Below are 24,936 nucleotides of genomic sequence, written 5' to 3' on the forward strand. Positions count from 1 at the left end.
CACCCCCTCGTCCCCCTCCTTCCAGCCGGGGCGGAAGCGGGGCCCCTCCCACTGGAGGTGGGGACGCTCATCTGCCTCTCCTGGCTCCACGGCCACCGCCTTGCTGCCTGGCAACCAGGCCCAAGGTCAAGGCTCTGGGAGTTTCTGAGCTGCCCCGGGTGCCCCGACATCCTCCAGGCCCGTGGCGCCCACAACTAGCGGGACAGCGCCAGGCAGAGGAGGGGCCTCACACGCAGCTCCCACATCTTCGGGGCCGGCAGGCGTCTGCGGCACAGTCCGCGGGGAGGGCGCTGTCGGGCAGCGTCTCGGGGCTATTCTGGGCTTCCTGGCCCCGGGTCCCATGACCAAGGGAGTTCGCACCTCCCTGCTCTAGAGCCCTCCTGCCCCAGCTCCACCCCGGGGTCCCTGCCACCCCCCCCCAGAGCCAGCTGCTCGAGCTGCCTGTGGGCGCTGGGGCACCAGGGGCACGGATTACACGCCTGCGGCGGCGGTGAGCTGTCTCCCCCGAGAAGCCGTTGTGTCGTTTGTATTCTTTGAAGCCGCGCTGCTTTGGGGTGAGTATGATGATAGGAGCCCCTCCCGGCCCCGTGAGTGACGGGGGGCAGCTAACCTCAGGACTGTTACTCAGCTCCGTGTCTGCTCCGTTCACGCGTTGGGATTTCACTTCTTCACTGCTGACATGAACACACAGGAAAACCAGAAAAGGAATCGGCGCCTGACGCATTTTGTATATTTTTTTATCATGTTATTTATTCCAAAGTAGCCCAAGGAGCATGAAAAACACCCAGCCTGAAAAAAAAAGAAATCTGCTGTGGGCTGTGGGACACCCTCACCAGCAGAGCGGTGTTACCTTTCTCCTCAGACACCTTTCCCAGCTGAAAACTCTCTGAAATAACACAAGCAGAATCACAAAGCACTTGACAACCCTGCCTGTCGTTGTCCTGCAAAGGCTCAGCCCCACCGTCTCCCTAGAAAGGTTTCCAGGCCCAAGACACCAGTGTGTCCGTGACTGAGGTGGTGAGACACACCTGGCCACACCTGGCCACACCTGGCCGCCTGGACCCCAGAGCCAGGGAGGGGCTGGGCTCTGTCTAAACTTCCCAGGTAGCCGCACCGGAGCCGAGCTTGGAAGCAGCGTTCCCCTCTCACTTCCTCCCCAGCTGCTCTCGGTGGACCACAGGCCACTCCTCCCGCATCCCCAGCACAGGGGCCCAGGTGGGAGGAGCTTCCAAAAGAAGTGTGGCGGCGTCCCTTGGGGGAGGGGTGTTCCCGCTGGTGCGGTGCGGTGGTTCACGTGACGACAGCTGCCCAGCTCCTCCGTGTCCCACCTGCTGCCCCAGCCCCTCGGCCTCGTGGGAGGGGCCGGCCCACGTGCAGACCCCTGCTGGGTGGTGCGAGGGGCCCACCGCCCGGCTCCTAACACGGAGCACAGGAAGCGGGGGCCGGGAGCACAGCTGCAGTGGGAAGCAGAGGCTCTGGAGGGCGTCCGCAGAGCCCTGGGAGAGCTCTTTCCAGGGGGACTGGATGCCTCTCGGGTGCCACGGGTGACCGGACAGGGGGACGGGTTCCCAGGTCTGCGCTGACGCACAGCTGGCTTCCCTGGGTTCTCAGCAGGTACTCAGCCACCCACCCGGGCGTCCCCCGCCCGCAGGTGTGCCCCCTCCCCCCAGCCCCTCCCTGAGACGGCCGGTGCACAAGCGCCCAAGTGGCGGGCAGAGCCCGGTGGCCTCAGCCCCCGGGGAGCACCAGGCAGGTCCGTGATCCCTGCGCTGCGTTCTGAGTCCCCACCGCTGGGAGCCGGGGGGCCGGGGGCAGTGTGGCCCTCTCACTCTGTGTGGTGAGCTCAGAACCGCGGGAAACTACACCCCCATCCCGCTCTGGGCCCGAGGGGCTTCATCTGGGGGACAGGAGGGTGTCACGACTCCCCAGGAGACTCACGGGTGAACTTCAGGGATTCCTGTAACTCCTAAGACTGTATGCAGAGTTTTGTTTGTGCATTTTCCTACGAGAGACCATAGCTTTCATCAAAGGGACCTACGGCTCTCCTTCCCCCCAGATTAAGACTCAGAGCCACTCCCTACAACGACCAATACTCTATCCAGCTCTCATTCAGATCTGACGAAATCAAAAGCTTTACAGACAAGCGAAAGCTAAGAGAGTTCAGCACCAGCAAACCAGCTTTGCGACAAACGCTGAAGTAACTTCTCTAGGCAAGAAACACAAGAGAAGCGAACAAAAGAGGAAGGGAAGAAAAAAGACCTACAAGAGCAAACCCAAAATGATTAAGAAAATGGCAATAGGAACATACATACGTATCGATGATTACCTTAAATGTAAATGGATTAAATGCTCCAACCAAAGGACACAGACTGGCTGAATGGACGTGAGAACAAGACCCGTACGTATGCTGTGTCTACAAGAGGCCCACTGCAGACCTAGGGACACGTACAGACTCACAGCCACTCAATCAACCAGTAACTCAGCACTCACTCCGCACAGCCCAGGCTTTGCCGCCGGCAGTGACACTGGTCTTCCTCAGAACAAGTCATTTGAGACCGATCGACGTCCTTCCTTAGGACGAGAAGGAGCTGCCCTGTCCTGCCGGGGCCACGCTCTCCCCCAGGACCTCCTGCCAAGGTTGGCCAGCACACACGCCGCCTGGCGGCCCAGGTGCCAAGCTCCCTGCTGGCCTCGCAGACACTGCCCAGCTCCACCAGCCCCCGAGCCTTAAGAGTTGGGGCTGAGGCCCAGAAGGTGAGCATCTGGGGACCCCTCGGGGGATGCTCGGTCCCGCACAGGCCACACCTTCCTGGTGGTGACCGGTCCAGGGCTAGGACTGCCAGCCGTCGCCCACTCACCAGGGTGAGCCCCCAGAGGCCTTGGGAAGCCCACTGGTGTAAGTGAGACCTGCTGGGCGAGGCTTCCGGGCCGAGGCACCGCCCAGGGCAAAGGACAAAGGGCAAGAGGCTCCCAGCAGGGTCGTGGCTGCTGCCCTCACACCCCTGACACAGGGAGACGGGAACACAGCACTCGGGGAACCAAGCGGACAGCCTCTCTGACCTCCTGAGAAATCCTGACTCGTCTAAGGAAGCATAGTGACGGCGGGTGACACAGCACGGGCACCGGAAGGGCTGGTGCCACCTGCAGTCCGCAGGGTGGCCGAGGGCGGGTCAGCTGGGGGCCGAAGTGCGTGCAGCCCCCAGTCCCCCAGCCCCGTCCCTGCTGCAGACAAGTGGCCAGCACAGCGTGGGGACCAGCGAGCACACGTTCCAGCTGGGAAAGGTCTCACCCACGCTACAGGGAACGCCAAGTCCCATGGGTTCTCCCTCTGAATTACGTAAATCTCCTCCTCAGACCCGGGACCGAACATCGTCTCAGGTTATCTTCTCTCCACAAGCACCGGTGAGGCATTCATGGCATTCTTTCCCACCGAACCTTCCTGACGGCGACAGACACGCCAAGCACGCCATTTTCCGATCTGCTGATGGCTCACCCGATCTACGAGGACGACAGCCTTGCTTTGGGGCGTTTGGACCCCCAGTAGAACATCAACTAAGGCTTTTTTTGTTTTTTAATATCTTTATTGGAGTATAATTGCTTTACAACGGTGTGTTAGTTTCTGCTTTATAACAAAGTGAATCAGTTATACATATACATATGTTCCCATATCTCTTCCCTCTTGCATCTCCCTCCCACCCTCCCTGTCCCACCCCTCCAGGCGGTCACAAAGCACCGAGCTGATCTCCCTGTGCTACGTGGCTGCTTCCCACTAGCTGTCTACCTTATGTGTGGTCGTGTGTATATACACGACCTATATATCGTGTGTAGATAACTAAGGCATTTAGCCCTCAGCCGCAGACAAGGCTGCTGCTTCTTCAAGGGAAACCCAAAGGTTCAGGAACCGGCAGCTCTGGGCCTATTGATGTGAAAAACCCTGAGGCTGTAAAGTACGACAGACTCTTCTCTGCTTGGTGTTCTCACAGGTGACCGGCCCAGTCAGAGGGCTGCAGGGGCTGCCAGAGCTCGGGCTCCACTCGGCCACGTGTGAACGCCTGTAAATTATACCGCCAGCCTCTGAGATGGTCACTGTCGTTCCCATCTATTGCAGGGGAGACCGAGGTTGGAGGATGAACGGGTGAAGATGTGACGGCTGCTCCAGGGAGCGGCTGGACGGGCTCCGGGAGAAGCTCTCCCGCCTGTGCTGTGTCACCACGCGAGGACGCCCTCCCTTCACTGGCCGAGAGGCTGGCAGTGGCCGCAGCCCCGCCTGCTGGCCCCCGCTGAGGACGAGACCCACCTGTCCACCTGCCCGAGCTTCTGAACCCCAGGCCGCCTGGCACGGCTGCACTTGGGCTGACACACGCGTGTGAGACTCCCAGGAGGCCCACGGGGTTGGATGTGCGAGGAGGACGGGAAAGGCCTGGGGTCCCGCTCGAGGCCTGACTCAGAGTCGCGAGGGCTCCCGGCTGCCCGACGGGACGGGCTCGGGGGGCACTTGGGTCTGCCCCTCCCTGGTCAGGAGCGTGGAGCCCGTGGCGGGAGGGGGACGACTGGCTGCAGCCTCATCAGAGCCGAGGGGAGGGCAGCCCGGTCTCGGGGTCCTCCGTTCTCTGCTGGGCAGTCGCTCGGCCCCATCCAACGTGCACCTGCTGTGTCCTCCCTACACTCCGTCCCTACGGTGGAAGCCCACTGATCTTTCGAAGTCATCATTTAAACATGTCCCTCTGCTAACTGACCGCCTCCTGGCTCTCAACCTGTTGGGACAGAACCCGAAGCCCCTCGGTGCTGGGCAAGCCTGGTGGCCTCCCGCGGACCGCCTGCCTTCCGGTCCCAGCTGTGCCCGGTCAGACCCGCCGTGGTCTCGGCGCTGCCCATCCTTGCTCTTCTCTGGGGGCCGGGGCTGCTGCTTCTCGTCACCCTGGTCGGGGGCTCCCGCTGCAGGCAGCCTCTGTCTCATCACTGTTCTGTTTTCTTTGAATCGCTCATTATCTGCTCGTTTAGAACGTGAGTTACATGGCCAGGTAGGCTCACCTGACGTGTCGCCACCTGCCCCCCCCCGCCCCGAAGGCATCTGGCATCCGGCAGCGCTGTCCCTGCGGGGTCGCCCGGTGTAGACGCTCTGCGAAACAGGCTGCTTTCCCTGCTTTCCCTGGTTCATTTTAAATTTAATCAATACTTTGTTAAAGAGAGGACTTAAAAAAAAAACCTTTAAAATATGAACCTCCAATTCACATTTTACCCTCACGGTGGTGTTACAGTGCGATCTGTGCGTCTCATGTGATTATGCGGTGCAGGTAGAAGTGACTCCAAACCGGAAAGTGAACAAAGTTCGGTTTTTTTTTTTTTTTTCAAAGCACTTTGCTTTTTTGTTTTTTATCCTTGTGAGAGAGAACATTTTAACATCAAGTGGGTATGTGACTTGTGCGGAATTCCCCAGAAACCAGAGAGAGAAAAACCAGTGCTCAATTCTGCATTTTGAACCAGTAATTAACATTTGATGTCCCGGTCTTCATTCATGAGGTGTCTTACAGATATCAGATGGCCCCCTCTGCGGACATGCGAGAGAGTTATCTCGGGGTGTTCAGGACAGGGCGTCACCACCCGAGGGCCTGGCTGTTCTGGCATTACCGTATTCAGTCGTCACCTGTGGATTGCTTTCCTTCATATCCTTCAACAGCTTCCGGATTGCCACGGTAGACGTGTCTATCTGCAACCCGAGTGCCTTTAGGGGGCCGTTCTTCTGTGTTAAAGCCTCGAGGAGCACCACTGCTCCACTCTGCCCCAAGATGTCCTGGCCCAGGTCCAGAGCTTCCGGGCTTTGCTTGCTAATGAGAGCAGAGGCGAGATCCTGGCAACTGAAAGGGGCGATGGAGCAGCCCCAGAGCCCTACGAACTTCAGGCTACAATCTGGTTTCTTCAAACTTCAGAGAGAAAACACAATCCAGTGGCTGTGGGGTTGAGACCAGGCCCCAGTCTGTTAGGCTGGAGTCTCCCTGGAGAAGCTTTGAGATGTATTTGCAGCCGTGTCTGTTTATGTCGCAGTGACACAGCACCAAGGTCTGTCGTTGACATTCGGGGTACAGAACGTCCCCTCACACAGAATTTTCACCCCGCCAACGCCAAGGTTGTTTTTGGCCAAGCACAGGTGGGTCAGCCTCTGGTTGACAATCAAAGCAGAAGACAGCTCCTCACAACAGGCTTCTGTAAGGTGACAGTTTTCCAATGACAATTTCTGCAGGAAACACACTGGGTGTCTCAGCAACACAGCAAGTGAACACAGCAACTTGACACCCTCATCCGGAAACTCACTGGCTGTGAGATCCAGGCATTTCAGGGACTGGTTAATTTCCAGGGCCGAGGGCCGAGGAGAAATCAGCCCACTGCTGAGTGGTGTCAGAACAAGATCCCAACCTCAGATACTGAAGTGTCATCGATTCCGCCAGGTGCCCCTCCCACAGCAGTCTCCCAGCTTCTCCATCGTCCGGAGCAACGACAGTGAATCAGAATAAACACCACCGCTTAGAGAGCACTGTTTCCTCCTTTCCAGAGAGGACCATGGCGATTCATTCACTGGGCTCTTTCTGTCGTGAACGCGTCGTGGGAGTGACTCATTAATCCGCTGGAGAGAGATGCCAGGCTGCCCTGGGGGAGGAGCCGCATAGATTTTTTTAAATGTCAAACTCCACGTGCAAACAGCACACATCGCCATTTCTGCCCCACTGGGCTGAGAAATCTGTGGGTGACAGGGTGTCGTAAGGAGCCCAGGTCTCCAGCCTGCTCGAAAGCCAACGTCCTCGTGGAAGAAGGAAGGAGTGCACGCTTTAAAGGCGCACAACGATTACTGACTCTGGGGACGCTTGATGGACATGGTATCATCATTGCCAAACGCTGTTTGAGAAGGGTTCACAGGAGGAGAAGTGGCGGTTGACGCCGCCATGCAAGGCGGGTGTCACTGTGTCGCCTGGGACAGAAAGGGCCCCAGCGGCTCAGGTAAAGGGCACGGAAGGTGCACGGATTCCCTCCGAAGCAAACCGGCCTTACTGGAAACTTGCACGCTTTTATCACTGTTGTACAGTTATTCTCACCTAGTTTTGGGGGCCAGACGTCTCAGATGGCTTTGCTGCAGAAACCGCGGGGCTGGTTTCCCTCTCCCAGCTTCCGGGACTGCCTTCAGGGTTCCCTCGCCCCCCCTCAAAGCCAGCGCCTGGCTCCCCTCCGACTCCGCCCCCTCCCGGCGGCCTCTCCCGTGTGCCGTGAGGACACGTAACCCGGGATCTGTCTGCTTAGCACATGTTAAGTGCCATTAACCACAGGTTCAGGGTCGCACAGCCGGTCTCTGGAACTCGTCCGTCTTCATAATTGAGACTTTATGCCGCTGACTACTAACTCCCGTGTCCTCCCCTCGCCCCCGGCCACCAGCGCTCCACCCTCTGCTTCTGTGAGTTTGACTGTTTCGGATACTTCACAGAAATGCAATCAGGCGTATCTGTCCTGTGGCTGGCTTATTTCCCTCAGCATCACACCCTCCAGGTCCAGCCACGTTGGCACCTGTTGCAGGGCTGCCTTCTTTGGGGGCTGAATCACAGCCCGCTGCACGGGAACACCACGTTCTCTTTATTTGTTCACCTGTTGATGTTTCCATATTTTGGCTTTTGAGAATAATGCTGCAGTGGGCACGGGGGTGCAGATATCTCTTCAAGATCCTGATTCCAATTCCAAGCCTAAGTGGAACTGCTGGATTTTACGGCAGTTCTATTTTTCGTTTTTTTAGGAACATACACGTTTTGCAATCTTTTGTACCATTCTGCATTCCCACCGAGATTGCACAAGAGTTCCAATTTCTCCATATTCTCGCCAACACTTGTTATCTCTTTTCATTTTGATAATAGCCATCCTAACAGGTACGAGGTGGTATCTCATTGTGGCTTTAATTTGCATTTCCCTGATAATTAGTAATGTTAGGCATCTTTTCACATATCTGTTGGCCATTTCTATGTTTTCTTTGGAGAAGTATCTATTCAAATCCTTTGCTCATTTAAAAATCAGATTATTATGATTATTATTTTGCTATTGAGTTGTAGGAGTTCCTTATATATTTTGGATACTAACCCCTTATCAGATGTATGATAACATTTTCTCCCATTCAGCAGGTTGCCTTTTCACTCTGTTGATTGTTTGCTGTGCAGAAGCGTCTTAGTTTGATGTAATCCCACTTGTCTATTTTTGCTTTGGTTAGTTGAGCTTTTGGTGTCATATCCAGGACATCACTGTCAAGCCAAATGTCAGGAAGCTCTCCTCTGTTTTATTCTAGGAGTTGTACAGTTTTATGTCTTACGTTTAAACCTTCAACCCATTCTGAGTTGATTCTTATGTATGGTAAAAGATAGGGGTCCAGTTTCATTCTTTTCCACGTGGATATCCAGTTTACCTAAAAACGTTTATCGAAGAGACTGTCTTTTCCCCATTGGCGCCCTAGTAGAATGTGAGTCAACCATATACATGTGGGTTTATTTCCAGGCTCTCTATTCTGTTCCATTGACCTGTGGGTCTGTTCTTATGCCAGTGTCACACTGTTTAAATTACCAGAGCTTTGTAATGTATTCTGAGATCAGAAGCTGTTGCAGGATCTTTAATTGCATTCTGGGCAGGTTTTTCATGACAGCAAAACATGCCAACTGTTTCTTTTGGTGTAAGTTCTTCGTTGCCAACTCACATTTTCCTTCGACGGTGAAATAAACATCTTCTAAAAGCCTCTCGAGAGGAGCTGTTGACATCATTTGGTATAAATAGATGCAAGGGCGGGTAATGTTGATGTATCCTTAACCTACTGAAAGTTGAAATAAAAGACCTCATTATGGGAAATTTAGAAATTGCAGTCTGGGATTCCCTAAGAAGCAGGCTCAAGCCCTTGGTCTCCAAATAGTCCACACATCCTCGTCAAGTACACACCAGCCCCACTAGAAGAGGCTGCAGTGTCATAGCTTGGTAGTGGCCAGCGACAAAGGTCGGAAAAGATGAATTTCCCAGGTCATGAAACAACTTGATACTTGTTGGGAATTGCTCCCAGAGGGAATTTTATGTTCCCAACTAAACAGCTCATGATGAGATCATGACACGTGTAGGTGTGTACACACACACACACACACACACACACCCTTCTCCCTCCTGCCCTTCTGACCCTACCAGGTGGCCAGTAGGTGCTGGAAGAGACCAACAGCCGTCATTCGGTCAGAACTTGAAGACCTGACTCCTTTGCAGTCGTGGTTTTTCCTGAGAGCTCTGATGTCACCCCCTCCCCAGTCCCACCTGCAGCCCCAGGTCGGGGCCTCATCCAGCTGAGGGTTTGTTTTCTCCCCACTGTTGTTATTGTGATTCATGCTCTCTGTCCTCATACTGGCTTCCGCTGTCCTGGCTGTCAGAGTGACCAGAGGGTCCTGTTGGCCGAATCATCGCAGGGTGGTGGAGGCATGTGAAGCGCTAACTACCAAGATCCTGTCCCTTCAGCTCTTGAAAACAACAGCAAAACCACAGGACGCAGCTGACAGCCGTGCCCATACGCTCAGACACGTTTTCCACGAATTCCACAAAACCGCAAATTCCATTAAGAATTAAGGATCAGCTCTCCCTCTTTAATAATAATTATTAATTTCCCTCCCACACGCAGAAGGTCTCTTAAAGACCTTCTTGTTTTGTTAAGAAGTGAAGAAAAAAATAGACAGAATATCAGCAATTCAAGGTTTAAAGAAAAGGAAAAGGACGTCAGCTTCTCAAGAATGAAAGATGGCTTATTCTCCAACATCCTACTTAAAAGTTCAAAGCACATTTTTCTTATAAATTAGGCGAGTGTAAAATTCAGGGAGAGGGGAAAAGAAGAAATAAGATTTGAAAACATGCCAAGAATTTCAATGGGCAGCAGGGAGGAAAATCAGACGCACGGAACGTGCATCAGACGTGCAAAGCTTGGCATTTAAGGTGCAGTAGAATTGTCAGCTGGAAGGTCTCCTGGCCTCGTTCACCGGGGGAGGGGGGCAGGGCGCAACATGACTAATATGTAAGAGAGAAATCTTAATTAATTAGCTCAACGATGCAACTTTAGTAAAAGAAACATATTTTGCAAAGGTGGAACAGAAGTAATTAAACCGGGAGGGAAACAGCGACGGGTAGAGGCCTATAGCGTGATCCCACCGTGGGCGCCACACACAGAGGGCCCTGGAGGGCGGGGCTTTGTTCAAAAGGGCCAGGAGGGCCCAGATGCGCCTGGCGAGTTCTGACCTGTTCTGCCACCTGTGAGGACACCATAGGCTCCAGAACCCTGGGGACCCCAGGGCTCCCGGATGGTGGGGTCACGTCCAGCTGGGAGCCAAGGCCTCAGCGCACAGTCCAGGCCATGGCAGACCCCACATGGTTTGTGCCGGTCGCTGTGGCTGTCCCAGGGCCCAGGGAGGAGCACCTGGCTCGCCACGCGGAGAGGAGCACACGCTGGAGAGCAGAAGGCGTGAAAAACGTGTACACACGGGTGTATGTTTGTATGTACGTGTGCGTGTGTGTATATATGCACATGTGGACAAATGTGTGCGCACACGTACATATGTGCACGCATGCAGATGTGTATAAATGTACGTCTGCACACGTGTGCACATGCATACGCGTGTATATGCGTGTATAAAGCTGTATGTGTGCACAGGTGTGCAAATGTATAGGTGTGTGTCCGCGTATACTTGCATATATGTATATGTGTGTATGTGTAGATGTGTAGATGTGTATGTATATCATCTACACACGCACACGCGCACGCACACACGCACACGCACACACACACGCACACGCACACGCACACGCACACGCACACACACTGCTCAGATGAGCAAACTGAGGCCGAGAGAGGTTCCGTACCCTAACCCAAGCCCCTAAGTTAGGGAGGGCAGAGCTGGGGTCTGAGCCAGGCCTGTTTGGTCCCAGAGCTCATGGCCTTTGGAATAGTACACGGGCCCCCAAGTCTCCTCCCACTGGACGAATCCTGGGCCCGGAACGGCCACCCCTGGAAACACCTTTGTGGAACGCGCTTCTGACGAAGAGCAGCTCTTGCCTAGGAGGGGTCACATTTTAGACATTCAGCATCTACCACCACCCGTACTTCCTGAAGTGTGGAATGTCGGTTTTAGGTAGACTGTGGACAACTGTTTTCAAATATGTGCTTCTTTTAACGTGTATCAGGAAAACATATTAGTGTATCAGAAACGTGATTTCATGGACACCCCTGCTTAAGACGAGTACCAAGATTCTCAGAGCTGAGCCAGTTTAAAGAGAAGACGCAGCAGAGGACCAGGTGCTTTACGATTCAGGGCAGGTGGGACGCCGTGTCTAAGCGAGCAGTGTGGGACCCAGGCGGGCCGGACTCGGGTCCAGATGGGCGGCTCCCCGTGGGACGAGGGGGGTTGACTTCAGAGGACCGTGTGGGTGGCACTGTGTCCCCCAGAACCTAGGTCGGCATCCTAACCCGGGTCCCTGTGAAGGACCTTGTGTGGAGAGGGCGTCTCTGCAGGGGAAGTTTGTTAGGGTGGGGCCATCACAGCAGGACACCCCCAAGAGGGCTGGTGTCCTTACAGGGAGGGACACACAGGGAGAAGGCCATGTGAGGCCGGAGCAGAGACTGGAGGGAGGCGGCCACCAGCCCCCGGCCGGCCACCCTGAGGCTGGGCGAGGCAGGAAGGAGGCTCCCTGGACCCTCTCGGCAGCGTGGCCCCCGACCCCGTGACCTCAGACTTGCGTGCCCCAGACCGCGAACTCGCGGTCCCCACGTGGGAGGCAGAGCCCGGGGTGGGGCTGGGGAGGCCGCTGGGAAAGCAGCTCGTGGGGCAGCAGGACAAGGGGGGCTGGAGGGGCCCGAGGGGGACTCTGGCCACGTCGTGACCCTGCCTTCCCGCTCCTGCAGCCCCGTGATGGGAGGGCTCCCCGGGGGTGACGCGGAGAAACACTGCCGGTGGAGGGGCGGAGAGGCTCAGCGTCACGCCTTGTGACGTTTGCTGAGACGCAGCCTAGCAGCCTCACTGTTACCAGTGAGATCCAGGAGGGACGCTCTGAACAGTTCCCTGGTAGTCTGCCGACGGCCGGGCACGGGACGGTTCTGCCGCAGACGCCCCCGGATGCCCCAGGGCAGCCGTCCACAGTATGGGACCCGCGGGCAGACCCTCGGGAGCCTGACGCCCGCGGGGCCCAGGGCTGCTCGGCTGCTACGTGGACCCCAGCCCGCCGGCCGCCTTCACTCCCACACAGAGCGGCCTGTCCGGGGCTCGGGACCCCGGGGGACGTGGATTGGAGTCCCATCCTTGATCCGAGAAGTCGGAGTGGCTTTTGCAATCGGCCTCTAATACAACTATGTATGTTTTAGTATCAAATTAACTTTACCCCAAAGCTTCATGTATACAAATATCGAACCATTACATTTACACCTGAAACTGACATGACGTTCCACGTCAATTATACCTCAGTAAAAAGCAAATGTTTGTTACTTCCTGTTACTGTTGGCGCGGCACCGCGTACCCGGGCAGGTGCCTCGAGCTTGTCCTGAGAATTCCGAGCTTAAGGGCGAGACATGGCCCGTGGCTGCCCCCCGAGCCCAGCCCTATCAGAGTGCCTAGTGTCGGTGGCGCCGGCCACTGCGTAGGGGACGCACCAGAAACACCTGCTCCGCGGTAAACGCCCACAGGCCTCGAGTTGGAGGAGCCGTGTGTGCAGACCAGCGTTTCACGTGCTCCGAAGCCCTGAGATTCAGGCTGTGAGGCCTAGGTCTTCTCCAGGGACAGCTTCCCGAGCGGAGATCCAAGTGGCTTAGGTTCACTTTCCAAACCCACTCTCTCCACCTGCAGGAGGTAAGTCCTGTTTCTGTGCTGGTCCCGACTTAATGAGCCAACGCCCATCTGTGCGCTGAGAGGCAGGCCTGGCGGGAGGCCTGGGTCCCACCTTCTCTCCTGCCATGGTCCCGCCCAGGCTCCAGGACCTGCGGGAACGAGGCCGCCCCCTCTTCTCCCTCCCGAGACAGAGGACCCGTGTGCTGCCTGCAGGCGGGGGTGAGGCAGGGCCTCGGGACAATAGACAGACCGGCGCCCATGGGACAGCAGCCCTGCGTCGGCTCTAGTCGCTCACAATTGCAAATTTCTCTTCCTGTCAATTCTGCTAAGTACCTCGAGTCTCGGTTTTTACAGATAAAACACCCCCGACATCCAGACGGGTCAAAACATTTGCCCAAAGTCAGGCACCATGGACTTGCAGTCCCTCCGCTCTCCGAATGTCCAGCGAGGGCACCGCACGGCCCTCACCAGCGCTTTGCAGACATGCTGAAACCACCTGCCCCGAGAATGGGTGAGGAGCTTTGAGGGTGTCATGGGCTGAACTGTGTCCCTGAAATTCACATGCTGGAGCCCTGACCCCCCAGGACCTCACGAGGTGACTGCACTTGGAGAGGGTCTTTAAAGAGGTGAGGAAGGTAAAATGAGGGCATGGGTGGGCCCTGACCCAGTGTAACCAGTGTCTTTGTAAGAAGAGGAGATCAGGACACAGATGCGCACAGGGGGACGGCCGCGTGAGGACACGGGGAGGAGACGGTGTCTACACACCGAGGGGACAGACCCGGGAGGGGCCGCCTCCTGACGAGGCCGAGGTCCTCTGCAGACAGTCAGGCCCTCCGGTGTCCTCAGAAGTTCAGAGATGCTTCAAACACCCGCGACCCCATCATTCCATCGCCCCCACGCCCCCCACCGCCCCCCAGGAGGACGAGCCTGCGGCCTCACTCTGTCTCCCACCCTCACGTGCAGAGGGGTTTAAATCTTCCAGGCACCTCTCAGTTCAGGGCTTCCATGGGGTGGGAAACAAACGCCTTTGGAGGTCGGACAGCACCTCCGAAGGCCAGGGAGTGCGGGCGTCCCCAGCCCTGAAGGCCGGAGCAGAGGCTTCGAACTGCTTCCGGTTGCTCTGGGCCCGGGCGCCGCCAGCTCCACGCAGAGCGAGCCCAGCCCAGCCCCTCAGATCTGCCCTGAGAGCCTCCTGCTGAGCCCACAGTATGGCGGGAAAATGGAAGCTGAACGGATTTGCGGCTGGGGCTTTCCATCTATCATTAAACCGCACTTTGGGGAACCCAGAGAACCGCTCTTATCAGGTCAGTGTTTCCCCCCAGGCAGCAAATCACCCCAGCAAACCCAAACCTCATCCCCCAAGCCCTCATCACCAGGCCTTGGGACCCCGGGTCTTAGTTCTCACATCCCTGCTCCTCCCCTTGGGGCTCTGTCCTCCTGTCGGCCTGTCCCGGGGCCTCCCGGCCTGGTCTCTCTCCGGACCCCACGGCCCCCTGGGATGCTGACCCACCTACCAAGTTCAACCTGCCCGAATCCACTCCTGCTTCCCCGACCCCCCCCGCCCTGTCTCCATCCCCCAGACCCTCCGTCTACTGTCCAGGCCCAAACGCAGAGCCGGGGAAGCAGAGGCCGTTCCAGGTCACCATGGAGACCAGTGCCCCTCCCTCCCCAAACCGGCTCCCAGGACCCTGATGCACCGTCTGTCCTCATGCTCAGCTTGTGGGGAGCAGCGTCCTTTTTAAGGGAAAGATACCCTTTGCCAGCAGACATACAAGTCTTGCTGAGCTCGGCCCCCGTCCTCAGAACCACGCACGCCCAGCAGGGGCTGTGCATCCAGGGCTGCTGTTCTCCGGCCCAAAGCGGCGGGTACTTTTGACACCAAGTCACACAGGAGCGTCCGGTGGCCGCTGTGCCCTCGGGAACCCAGAGGGGCCGTGCGAGACCCCTGGGCTGGCGAGGCCGGGCGCCCTGGGCGGAGCACACTGGTCAGAGGGAACCCAGAGGGGCCGTGCGAGGCCCCTGGGCTGGCGAGGCCAGGCGCCCTGGGCGGAGCGCACTGGTCAGAGTCGAGCCCACGTCTCGCTCAAGAGCCCAGGCGGGCCGGCCGAGGGCCTCCCAGGCTGGGGGGCAGGAGGCTTCGCGTGCGCCCGCCCGGGGCCCAGGCCCAGGCCCAGGAGGCAGACACGTCGGGGGCTGTGGCGGAGGGTGTGAGCCGACACTCCCGCCCACCTTCCGCAGACGCCAGGTGGCCCCTCGGCCCCCAGCTGTGCTCCTCTAGGAGGTGGGAGACCAGAGGCACCTTCCCCGGGGTCCTGGAGGGACAGCAACACCCCTCCCGAGGGGTCTCGTGAGCGCACGGGGAAAGAGCTCTTTCAACGCGCCTGTGCACACAGCATCAATGCACAGCCGATCGGAATGATTCGGAATTTTTCCTAATTGTAAAAAGAGAGGAACTGCCAGAGGAAACCGGGGGACTGTCTTTTGGCCGAGAAACTTGCACGGGAAGAGATGAGAGATGCCCACAGTCCTCCACGGTCAGCCCACGACCGCCAGGTATCCAGCCAAGTTCCATTTAACTTCTAGTAAAAGAGGCCTGTAATTTCATCCGTCTGACCTACAACAGGGGAGAGACAGGGGTTCATGGAAATAGCAATTGAGCTCAAGGAAAAGGAACCCAAGGCGTTTACTGTCATCTTCCCTTTGCGTTGAGATTTCCCTTTGGAACCAATACTGTGCAAACTGGCATCAAAATGGGGAAAACTTGTCCCCGCCCCCCATCCAGCAGCCCTCCATCTTTTGCTCAGAGTCACAAATTCCTGTTCGCTTTCCACCCTCATCCTGGCTTATCATTTGAATCCGGCCCCTCGCCTCTAACGAGCATCTGTGATTTTAAAAAGGAAAACAGGTGCCTGAAAGGAGATGGTGAGGGATTACAGCAGCGACTCCGGCACGGCCGTCGGCCGGGCACGCGCTGAGCTCCTTGCTCACATGCGTGGTATTATCCCTCCAACAAGACAGCAAACCCGTAAGCACGCACTTTAGGGCCGCGAGTTGCCTCAGAGAAGGCGGGACGGGCCCTTGTCTCCTCTGGCTGGTCGGGAGTGGGGTTCCCGCCGGGGCAGCCGGTGCAGGGGGACAGCCTGGATGCAACAGAGAGGAGAACCCCGAGGGTACGAGAGCAGGTGCACACACAGCACGGGAAACGTGAGCTGTTTGTTAAATTCCGCAGCTCAATGCGCAAAAGCTGGTGGTCCCACTTTTACGCAAAAAGCCCAGGGAGATGCCCAGGAGGAAGGTGAAGCCGCTTCCTGGGGGGCGGGGCGACAGGTGACTTTCCTTGTCCTCGTGGCCTGCGGGACTCTCCGAACGTCCCATGAGGATCCTGCATTGCTCGGTGGTTAGATGGGGTTAAGGATCACGGCCACAGGGTGCAGGGGGTGCCCAGGAGCGTGGAGGAGGGGTCCGTGTGCTCTGGGTGGTGGGGTTGCCCACCTTCCCCATGTGGCCGTTGCCCCCTCCGTCTCGGCACCAACTGCGGGGCCTCCCGGGAGGGCTCAGCTCAGCTCAGCCCGCCCGGGACTTCTGCAGCACGGCCGTCTGTTTTATTTCATTTTCTTTCCAGGAAAATCTCAGCCCGTGCAAGCAGCCTCTCCGGGACACCTTCCGTAGGAGCCGGGAGCCGGGTGGCTTCCAACCAGCGAGGCCACGCAGGGGGCTCTGACAACGGGCCTGGGACTCAGCAGGCTGGGTCCAAACCCGCCACAGCGCAGCTCTGGGCTCGGAGGGCTCTGGTCCTCACCTGGGACGGGCACCGCCTTTCCCTGAGCCATGGGGAGGACTCACGGACACGGCCCTGCTGGGTTAGCCCTGTGCTGACCACATGGGGCCGAGCGCAGGCAGGACGGGAAGGACAGACGTGGCCGGGGGCTGAGCTCGAGGGCAAGGTGCCCCTGCCGCGATGGTGGGCGCTGGGTCTGAAAGGTGCCGCGGGCGGGCTCGTACCGGGGGGCAAGATCCGGCCCCCGCTCATCAGAGAAGGTCCCGCGCCTGGACGCGCCCCGGGCTGGCCTCGTCTGCCAGCAACCACTGGTGAGACCCAGGCCAGCGCAGGACCCGGGTTTTCTTCCATTCTGTCTAGTTGCCCGTGGCAACGTGAGTCAGTACGGAGAGAGGTCACACAGAGGCAGAAAGATGCCCGCAGAAGTGCCAGGACAGGAGGACCAGAGCCTCACGACGAGGTGATGCAGGAGCCGCGTCCACGGGTCCAGAGTGGTGGCTGGAGACGCCCAGGGCCCCCGGGGCCTCACGGCTCCCCCTGTGGAGGCGCAGGGCGCGGGGGTGATGCACACCCGGGCAGGGGCCCCAGGAGGAGGTGGTGACGTCTGCAGCCCGGTGGCCCGCCACCCCCTCCCGTGAGAGCGTCCCCACTGCCCCCGCCAAAAGGCCTTTCACGACGCATCTGAGCAGGAGTCACGCGGGGGCTGCTTTAGGGCCGGGGGTCGGGGTGGGTGGGGTGGGGTGGGGGGAGCGTCTCTGGGCTCAGGGCTCGGCTCCGCCCCGTCTCCCACGGCTGTGAAGACCTCACGTCCCACTGTCGCCCGAAGGCCCGGCACGGTCTGCAGACTTCGGTATTCTACCTTCCAGCTCCTCAGGCCGCCTCGCACGTCCGGACGTGTAAGGTCATCCTGCGGCTGTGACTCAGCAAACAGTCGACTGGTTTGGTGTCAGAGGCCCCCCAGTGGGGAGAGGGCCCCAGCCGGGCTGGGGATAGGCCGGGAGGGCGGCGTGTCCCGGGAGGACCAGCACCTCAACAGCTTGCCTGCACAAGGCTTCCGACTCCAAGGAGATTCTTTATTAGAAAATATTTAACGAAAATCTTCTTTGCAAACAAATATAACGGACGTAACTTGTTCCACGGAGCAAGGATCAGCTCCATTTTAAAGTTAGGTCTGACCTGTGGACAGCTAACGTGCGTGTTTTCATGGTCACTGCTCCGAAGCTCCTACCGCAAGGCCCTGGGCCTGCCCCGGGATGGGAGGGGCCGCTGGAAGTCAGAGCCGCTTGGCTGGAATTCTCACGAGATTGTTTAATAGTCACTGAACATGCCGTTCTAAGCTCACCCTGCAGTCCCTGCTACTCGGGCCCAATGGTCTTGGGTTTCCACTGCTTGTTGTTTACGACGAGCTCTATGGTGCCCGGGGTTGGCGAGACGGCATGTGGCTTTCGAGGTGCGGGCAGGTGGGGGGATGCGAGCTGGGCCAAGGGCACCACCGTGAGCGAGGGGCACCAGAGCGACCAGCAGGCGTCGGAGAGGAGCCCCTGTGGCTGGTCCAGCACCGGGATCGCAGTTACAAAAACAAAGTCCCCAAGTTCCTCCTTGCATGGTGAGGCGCTACCAGCTTAGACTCGAGGCCCCAGGGGACCCAGCTGCCCCGGCTCTGGGCCGAGGCCTTGCTGCTCCGGCGCACAGGGCGGAGGTGGCAGGAAGTGCTACGGAGGCCCCCCGTCGTTGCTCCCATTTCCAGTGAGATACCTGACCGCCCTCACGGCCCACTACCTGCAGCCAAAGGCATTCCTAATGCGTCCAGTAATGACAGTGACACAGTCACGGGAGTCTGCACCTGGGAGGCAGGACGACTGAGAGGTTCAGGCAGGAGGGGGGAGGTGCCTGGGGTCACCATGTGGGAAACCCCGCCGGCAGGCAGCCCGTCACCGCTGACACACGGGCCTCAGCACCCCATGGCCGCTGCTCCGCGCGGACCACCCCTGCACTGAGGTTGTTCCCCGTGTCACTGTCTACACGGTGAGCACACCTGCGGCAGGTGGTTCTCAAACCTGGCCATGGCTCAGAATCACTGGACGCTGGTTAAAGCACCGATGCTGGGCCCACCCCAGAGATGCTGGTTCACTGGGTCTGCGGTGGGGCCCGAGACTCTGCATTTCCCTCAAGTTCCTGCTGCTCCGGGGACCCCCCCCCCCGTGAGAACCACTGCCACACGACCCAGGTGTCCAGAGGCCGCCCCTCCTGTGCGTTGGTGCAGCTCTGTCCTTCCTAACAAGACGGGCCAGCCGGGGCCACTAGCAACACGGCATTTCTGGGCCCAGCTGGCCCGGGCTTTGTCCCCAGGGAAGGCGCCGCACGCGGCCGGCGGCCCCAGGGGTCTGCTCTGCCTCTGCAGCCATAGCTGGAGAGCTGCAGCCTGCGACCTCCTCAGGACCCCCGGCTTCCCCTCCGTCCAGTGGGCAGACGAGGGCGTGCCCTTGGGCCCCGCGCCCTCTGCTCGTTCCCAGAGCACATCTATGCAGCACAGAGTGTGCTCATCCCTGTGGAGGAAGTACGGCCAGTCGGTGGCCCCCAAGTAGTACCAAATCCACATGACGCGATCTGCCCTGTGCTGGACGCCCTGCGGGTTTGATGGGAGGTGGGAGGGGGTGACAGTGCGGACAGGGACCTGCTGGGGCCAGGGCTGGCAGAGCGGAGGGCGGGGCCTCGGGCGGGGTTAGGGTCCTGCACAGGTGTCCCTCGCGCCCTCACCATCGTCACCCTCAGACCCCCAGCCCCACACCCACGGGAATTCCATTATTCAAAAAATGAGACATGAAAAAAGTGCAAACTTCTTTCAATCTTCAAACTGGTTTGGGGTCCTAAAACAGTGCGAGACTCAGGCACTTAACTCCCAGCAGAGCCAGCAGATAGAAAGCTCTCTCCCCAACTTTCAGTATTCCTTTCAGTACGGCTGAACGGTCACGTGCAAATCATCACTGTTAGCACCTGACAGTGGGTGTGACCTCAGGAGACTCCGCCCTTGAGAACGGGGTGGGGGTGGGCATGACTCGCTCCGCTCCGGTGCGGATCTCCCTCTCCCTGATTTTGGAAGGTGGAGGCGTGACCACAGGCTCGGCTCTGTGGTTTTCCTTTCACCTGGGATTCACCAGCTCCACCCGTTCTGCCCTGAGGTCGCCCACAGGCATGTTTAGGGGACATGTCTGGCTGTGGGGTCCCGAAAGAGGCTGAGAGGGTGGGGTGAACTGCCCGAGGGGCCTGGATGGAGGGCTGTCCCGGCCCCAGCCCTTCCTGTCCCAAGGCAGCAGTTCTCCCGGCCCATCACCCGCTGTGACCTGGGCCTAGACGTGGGCTCTGTGCGTGGGAACTGAAGGTACAGCCCGACAGTTCCACTGACGTTTTAGTATTTATGGATCAACTTGGAGAAAACTTGTCACCAAGGCGCAAAAGCCAGTGTCCGTGGGTGTCGTGGGTTAAATTGTGTCCCCTCGAAAGATGTGACATTTCTAACCCCCAGGTCACTGACTGTGACCTCATGTGGGAAACTGGGTCTCTGCACACGATCAAGTTGCAGTGAGCCCCCCCAGGTGGGCCCTGATCCCACGTCACCAGTGCCTATAAAAAGGGACATTGGGACACGCAGAGGGGACACGGTGTGGAGACACAGGGCGACGACACTGTGCTGCGGCGGCCTCTCTCGCTCACGCGTGTCTGAGCACACACCTACACGCACACGCTCTCGCACGTGTTCCTTCACGACCCTGCTCGCGCGTGGCTGCACCTGTTTCCCGCCCCTCTCGTTTCTTCTCCTCCTGCCCCCATTTCAGCATAAGACTTAAGACCATATTAGGCCCCTATTCATGTTAGTCAGAGAGAAAACATGAAAAGAAACCACCAAGAGAGTAAAATCTTAGCAAGCTCCCACCACAGAGCACGGCAGGTCCTGATTCCCCTCCTCCCACCACAGAGCACGTCAGGTCCTGATTCCCCTCCTCCCACCACAGAGCACCTCAGGTCCGGATTCCCCTCCTCCCACCACAGAGCACGTCAGGTCCTGATTCCCCTCCTCCCACCACAGAGCACGTCAGGTCCTGATTCCCCTCCTCCCACCACAGAGCACGTCAGGTCCTGATTCCCCTCCTCCCACCACAGAGCACGTTAGGTCCTGATTCCCCTCCTTCCTCAGGTTAAGTTTCCCCAGCTTCAGACGAGCTGGGACCAGCCTGATTCTCTGGGTTAGAAGAAAACAGCCTCTAATCATCACAGCGTCTCACACACACTGAGGCGACGGCTGTCCCTCCCCGTGCGCGCTGCAGTCCAGCTCCGGCTCCTGCAGGATGAGGGGCAGGGAGAGAAGGGGCCTCCCACCCTGGAAGTGGTCCTTCAGTCTCACTCAGAGCTGATGCAAGAGACAGACCCAGGCTTGCAGGGATGTAATCCAGCCAAAGAAGTTCAGATCCAGTCTGCTCCTGCCGGCAGGAGCCGCCCAGGGTGGACGCCGTGGAAGTGGGTCCCTTTCTGAGCGACGCTGAGCGGCGACGGCCAGCTGCTCTAGGCCTCGGACCGCACATCTGAGAGACGGGCACTACCTCACGGACTCGGAGAATTTAGTCCAGCGCTGGCTGAGGGCTGCCCGTGGGCAGCAGGACACGTACGGCACAAGCAGCAGAGAGAAGCGATCACGGCTGGTCAGAGCCAGAGGCCTTGGTTTCAGGGAGTTCGAGGTGAAGAACCGGAGGCTGGCTGCCTTATTTGGAGCAATTTAGCGAGTTTCCTGAACCATAAACCAGGCTTCCAGATCCCGAGTGCTGTGAGCGGCAGATTCTCCAGGGGAGAGGCGCCGAGAATGCCAGCAGTGGCGGGGCTGGGATGCAGACCCAGGAGGGTCTGCGACCCCTCCTGGCAACAGGGCTGGGAGCACACATGCGGACATGCTGATAACCTGTTTATGACGTTCTCCACCCATGAAAACCCGTGAATAAAGAGCCAGAACGCCCGTCCTCCTCCCTCCCCTCCCTCACTAATACGTCATCAAGCTCCCATCGCGTGGGTCCCCGGGGTAGCCACTCGGGTTCCCTGGCAGACAAGGCAGACGGGTCCTGATCAGAGCAGCTGCCGTCCATGGGAGATGTCTTGAGCCCCGGGACAGACCACGGGCACCACCGAGACCTCCCTGGACCTGCGGCACCGCCCGGCTGGGCTGAGGCCTCTTACCAAACCCTCCGGAGCCCCAGCCTCCGTTTCTGACCCGTCTGGATACTGGGGGGTCTTCTCTTCGCCTTGGACTGCGTCTGCGTTTGGACACGATCTGCATTTCAGGGACTCACGTCAGAGTTCAAGTAGACAAGGAGCCGGCGTGTGTAGCGAGCGGGCCGTCAGGCAGGAGATGAGCCCGTGCGCACCCGCTCCTGGCCTGTCCGCCACCTCTCGGACTGGCAGCCCTGCCAGCCCCAGAGGGTGGCGTGAAGGGAAGTGGGCAGAGGTGGTCCAGAGCTCAGGCAGATGCCGGGCGGGGGTTCTGGTTATTGCAGATGTGAAAACTTGAGTCAAACGTGTGCTTACGAGAAGTTAAACAAAACCATGCCAACTTCACTCCATGGCAGGTACCAACTTCCTGCCAAACAGCTGACAGGTTACAGGGGAAGCTCCTGGGTCAGGGACTCCTGATTATGCCCGAGTCAGGGGAAGGGGGGCACGGCAGCAGAAGATGCATCCACGCCACGGAGAGGGGCTCGTGCAGCGCTGCGACCATCATCTCCAGGGGCAGGTGCTTCGAGTCATGAATTCACACGAGATGGCATCACTGTTTCTTCAAAGCACATTTCTCCCTGCATCTCACTTCTCATAATTTTCTAAGGGAAATTGATTACATCCTCATCTCAAGACTAAACACTATTTTAATTTCAAATGTGTCTGGAGCGCCTCCCCACGTGTTGCTCTCCTGAGCCCGGCGTCCTCATGAGCCGCTTAATTTTGAAATACGTCATACATTTGATAAGGACGGCTTGAACTTGTTGCCTTAGATGTGTACTTTGAAGCATCCATAATAAACTGACTTCTACAAAGAGAAGCCATTTGAAGTCAAAGGCGAACATGTAAGGCCTCCATTCCCAAAGCAACTGCTCGCATAGGCGCTACCTACTCCCTGACTAAGGCCTCCATCCCCGAAGCAACTGCTCGCATAGGTGTTACCTACTCCCTGACTAAGGCCTCCATCCCCGAAGCGGCTGCTCGCATAGGCGCTACCTACTCCCTGACTAAGGCCTCCATCCCCGAAGCGGCTGCTCGCATAGGCGCTACCTACACCCTGACTTTGTTGGCGCACAAAAGAAAGACCACATTTGACAGTGATTCACAAAGTTGGTTGGTAAGTAGGTGTCTTTAAAAATGACAAACAGAGCTTCTTCACATCAATCAGGCTGTGATCTGGGGACCCTTCCGCGGTCACGCTGCCCTAAGGCACACACGTGACCACGTGTGCGTGGGCAAGACCTCACATGCCCAGGGCGTGAGAACCACCTGCTGGTGAGTCTGTGCCCCACAGGGTGTCCCCAGAGGAGGGCCATTAAATGGCAGGAAAGCTCTGCTGTTCAGCGGCTCTAGCAAGACTAACAGGGAACTCTGGTGGAAGGTTACGTTTATGGAGGCCTCATCCAAACACTTGGAAAGGACCACGCCTCTGAGCTGTGCCGCGTCTACAGCGGGGCCTGGACGAGGCTCTACCGCAGGCCCTTGCTTGGGCGCTCGCTGAAGAGCCCAGGCCCCGACGGGACGGCCGTGTCCCAGGGTTCCCCCAGAAGGGCCTGTCTGGTCCCCTTCGAGCACCTGGCCAAGGACACAGATCGGGGAGGTGCACACCCGGCCCTGGGCAAAGGCCATGCCGTCCAGACATCTGCCTTCTGTAGTATGATGGTGTCCTCCGCCCCTTGGAGCCCCTCCTCTCCCGAGACGCGCCCGGACAGGCTCTCCCCCTGGGAGGACAGCCTCCCCTCGGGGACACTCTCTGTCCTCCGGCTCCAAAGCGCCATGCCTTCTAGACCCCAGCGCGCCGGTCTGCAACACTCCTCCCACCTCCACCGGCCGGTCCCCTCGGTGTCCTGCCTGGGCCCCACGATAGCTCCAGCCTCCGTGAGACGAGGTGCTGGCACCTCTGTGCCTGCACGGCCGCCGGAGACGCCACTGAGAACCTCAGGGCCGCACAGGCAGTGCCCAGCCTCCTCCGCGTAAAGGTTCCCCACTCGGCCAGAAACAAGAGGCGCCCGGGGAGAGGTAGCAGGGCACCAGGGGGGTCCCACTGTCCCAAAGTATCTCCGAGAATACTGGCTAATTACCAAGGAGAGAAGGTTCCTTCCTAGCGGAGCAACGTGCCGGACCCCACACTCCCCAGGAGGCCCACTCGGCGCTGCCCAAACCTGGGGGAACTCACGCCATCCACCTCCCGACGTGGCGCCCCAGGGGGCACACGCAGACCCACATGTGCGGCGCTCTTGCCCAAACCCTTCCTCTGCACCTGAGCCCTGAGGGACCATCAGACAAACCCAGATCGAGACGTATTTCACAGGACAGCTGGCCCCGTGTCTTTAAAAACCACTATATTAGGAACGACTAAAAATGAAACAGAATTAGAAGGTAGGAAGAGTGTTCCAGAATAAAGAAAATTAAGGAGGTGTGACAACAGGAAGCAGCACTGCTCCTTGATTGGAGTCTGGATCAAAAGTGAGAGTAGCTATGAATAGCGTAATTGGGACAAGGCGGGGGAATCTGACCACAAACTGTGTTAATGACATGACTGCGTCAATGCTGTGCTTTGGGCGATGATGTAGAAGAAGACACACGTTTAAAAACTTACTTCACGGTGGAGTTTCATGTCTGGAACATACTTTCAACAATTTCATCCAGGTAGCAGATGAGTGACGGGGTGGATGCTAACGACTGGTGAATCTGGATGAACAGGAACGGGGGTTGACTTCACTCTTCCTTCAGCTGGTCTGCAAGTTTGAAATTTGCAAAATAAAATCGAGGGTAAAAGGAGAAACGTGCAGAGGGACTCCTCCTTTTTGCCATGAGCCCGGCTGGAGGGGGGAGGTGCCGGGCACGGCTTCACGTCCTGTGACAGCGCGGGACAGAAGCCACCACCGTAGGGACGGCTGGGATACCCGCTTGCGGGGTCAGCCCTCTCCCTGGCTTTCCTGTTGTTTCTTCAAAGCGTCTAACGGTGCAGATTGATGCTTTGAGGGAAGAGCTCTAAAGGGCTTGGACATTGGGAGCTCTCCTGGGGACGGGGGATGGGGAGAGAGTGTGGGG

General features: G+C 58.2%; 1 protein-coding gene and 1 pseudogene across 4 annotated transcripts in view; both read right to left on the reverse strand.

Annotated features, from left to right (window-relative positions):
• The window catches only part of LOC141279602 (NACHT, LRR and PYD domains-containing protein 2 pseudogene), a 30,998-nt pseudogene extending 17,345 nt beyond the window's left edge, over positions 1–13,653 (reverse strand).
• The window catches only part of PTPRN2 (protein tyrosine phosphatase receptor type N2), a 689,600-nt gene that overhangs the window by 190,056 nt on the left and 474,608 nt on the right, over positions 1–24,936 (reverse strand). The window lies entirely within an intron of this gene.

This window comes from Tursiops truncatus, chromosome 9 (assembly GCF_011762595.2).
Source record: "Tursiops truncatus isolate mTurTru1 chromosome 9, mTurTru1.mat.Y, whole genome shotgun sequence".
Lineage (NCBI taxonomy): Eukaryota > Metazoa > Chordata > Mammalia > Artiodactyla > Delphinidae > Tursiops > Tursiops truncatus.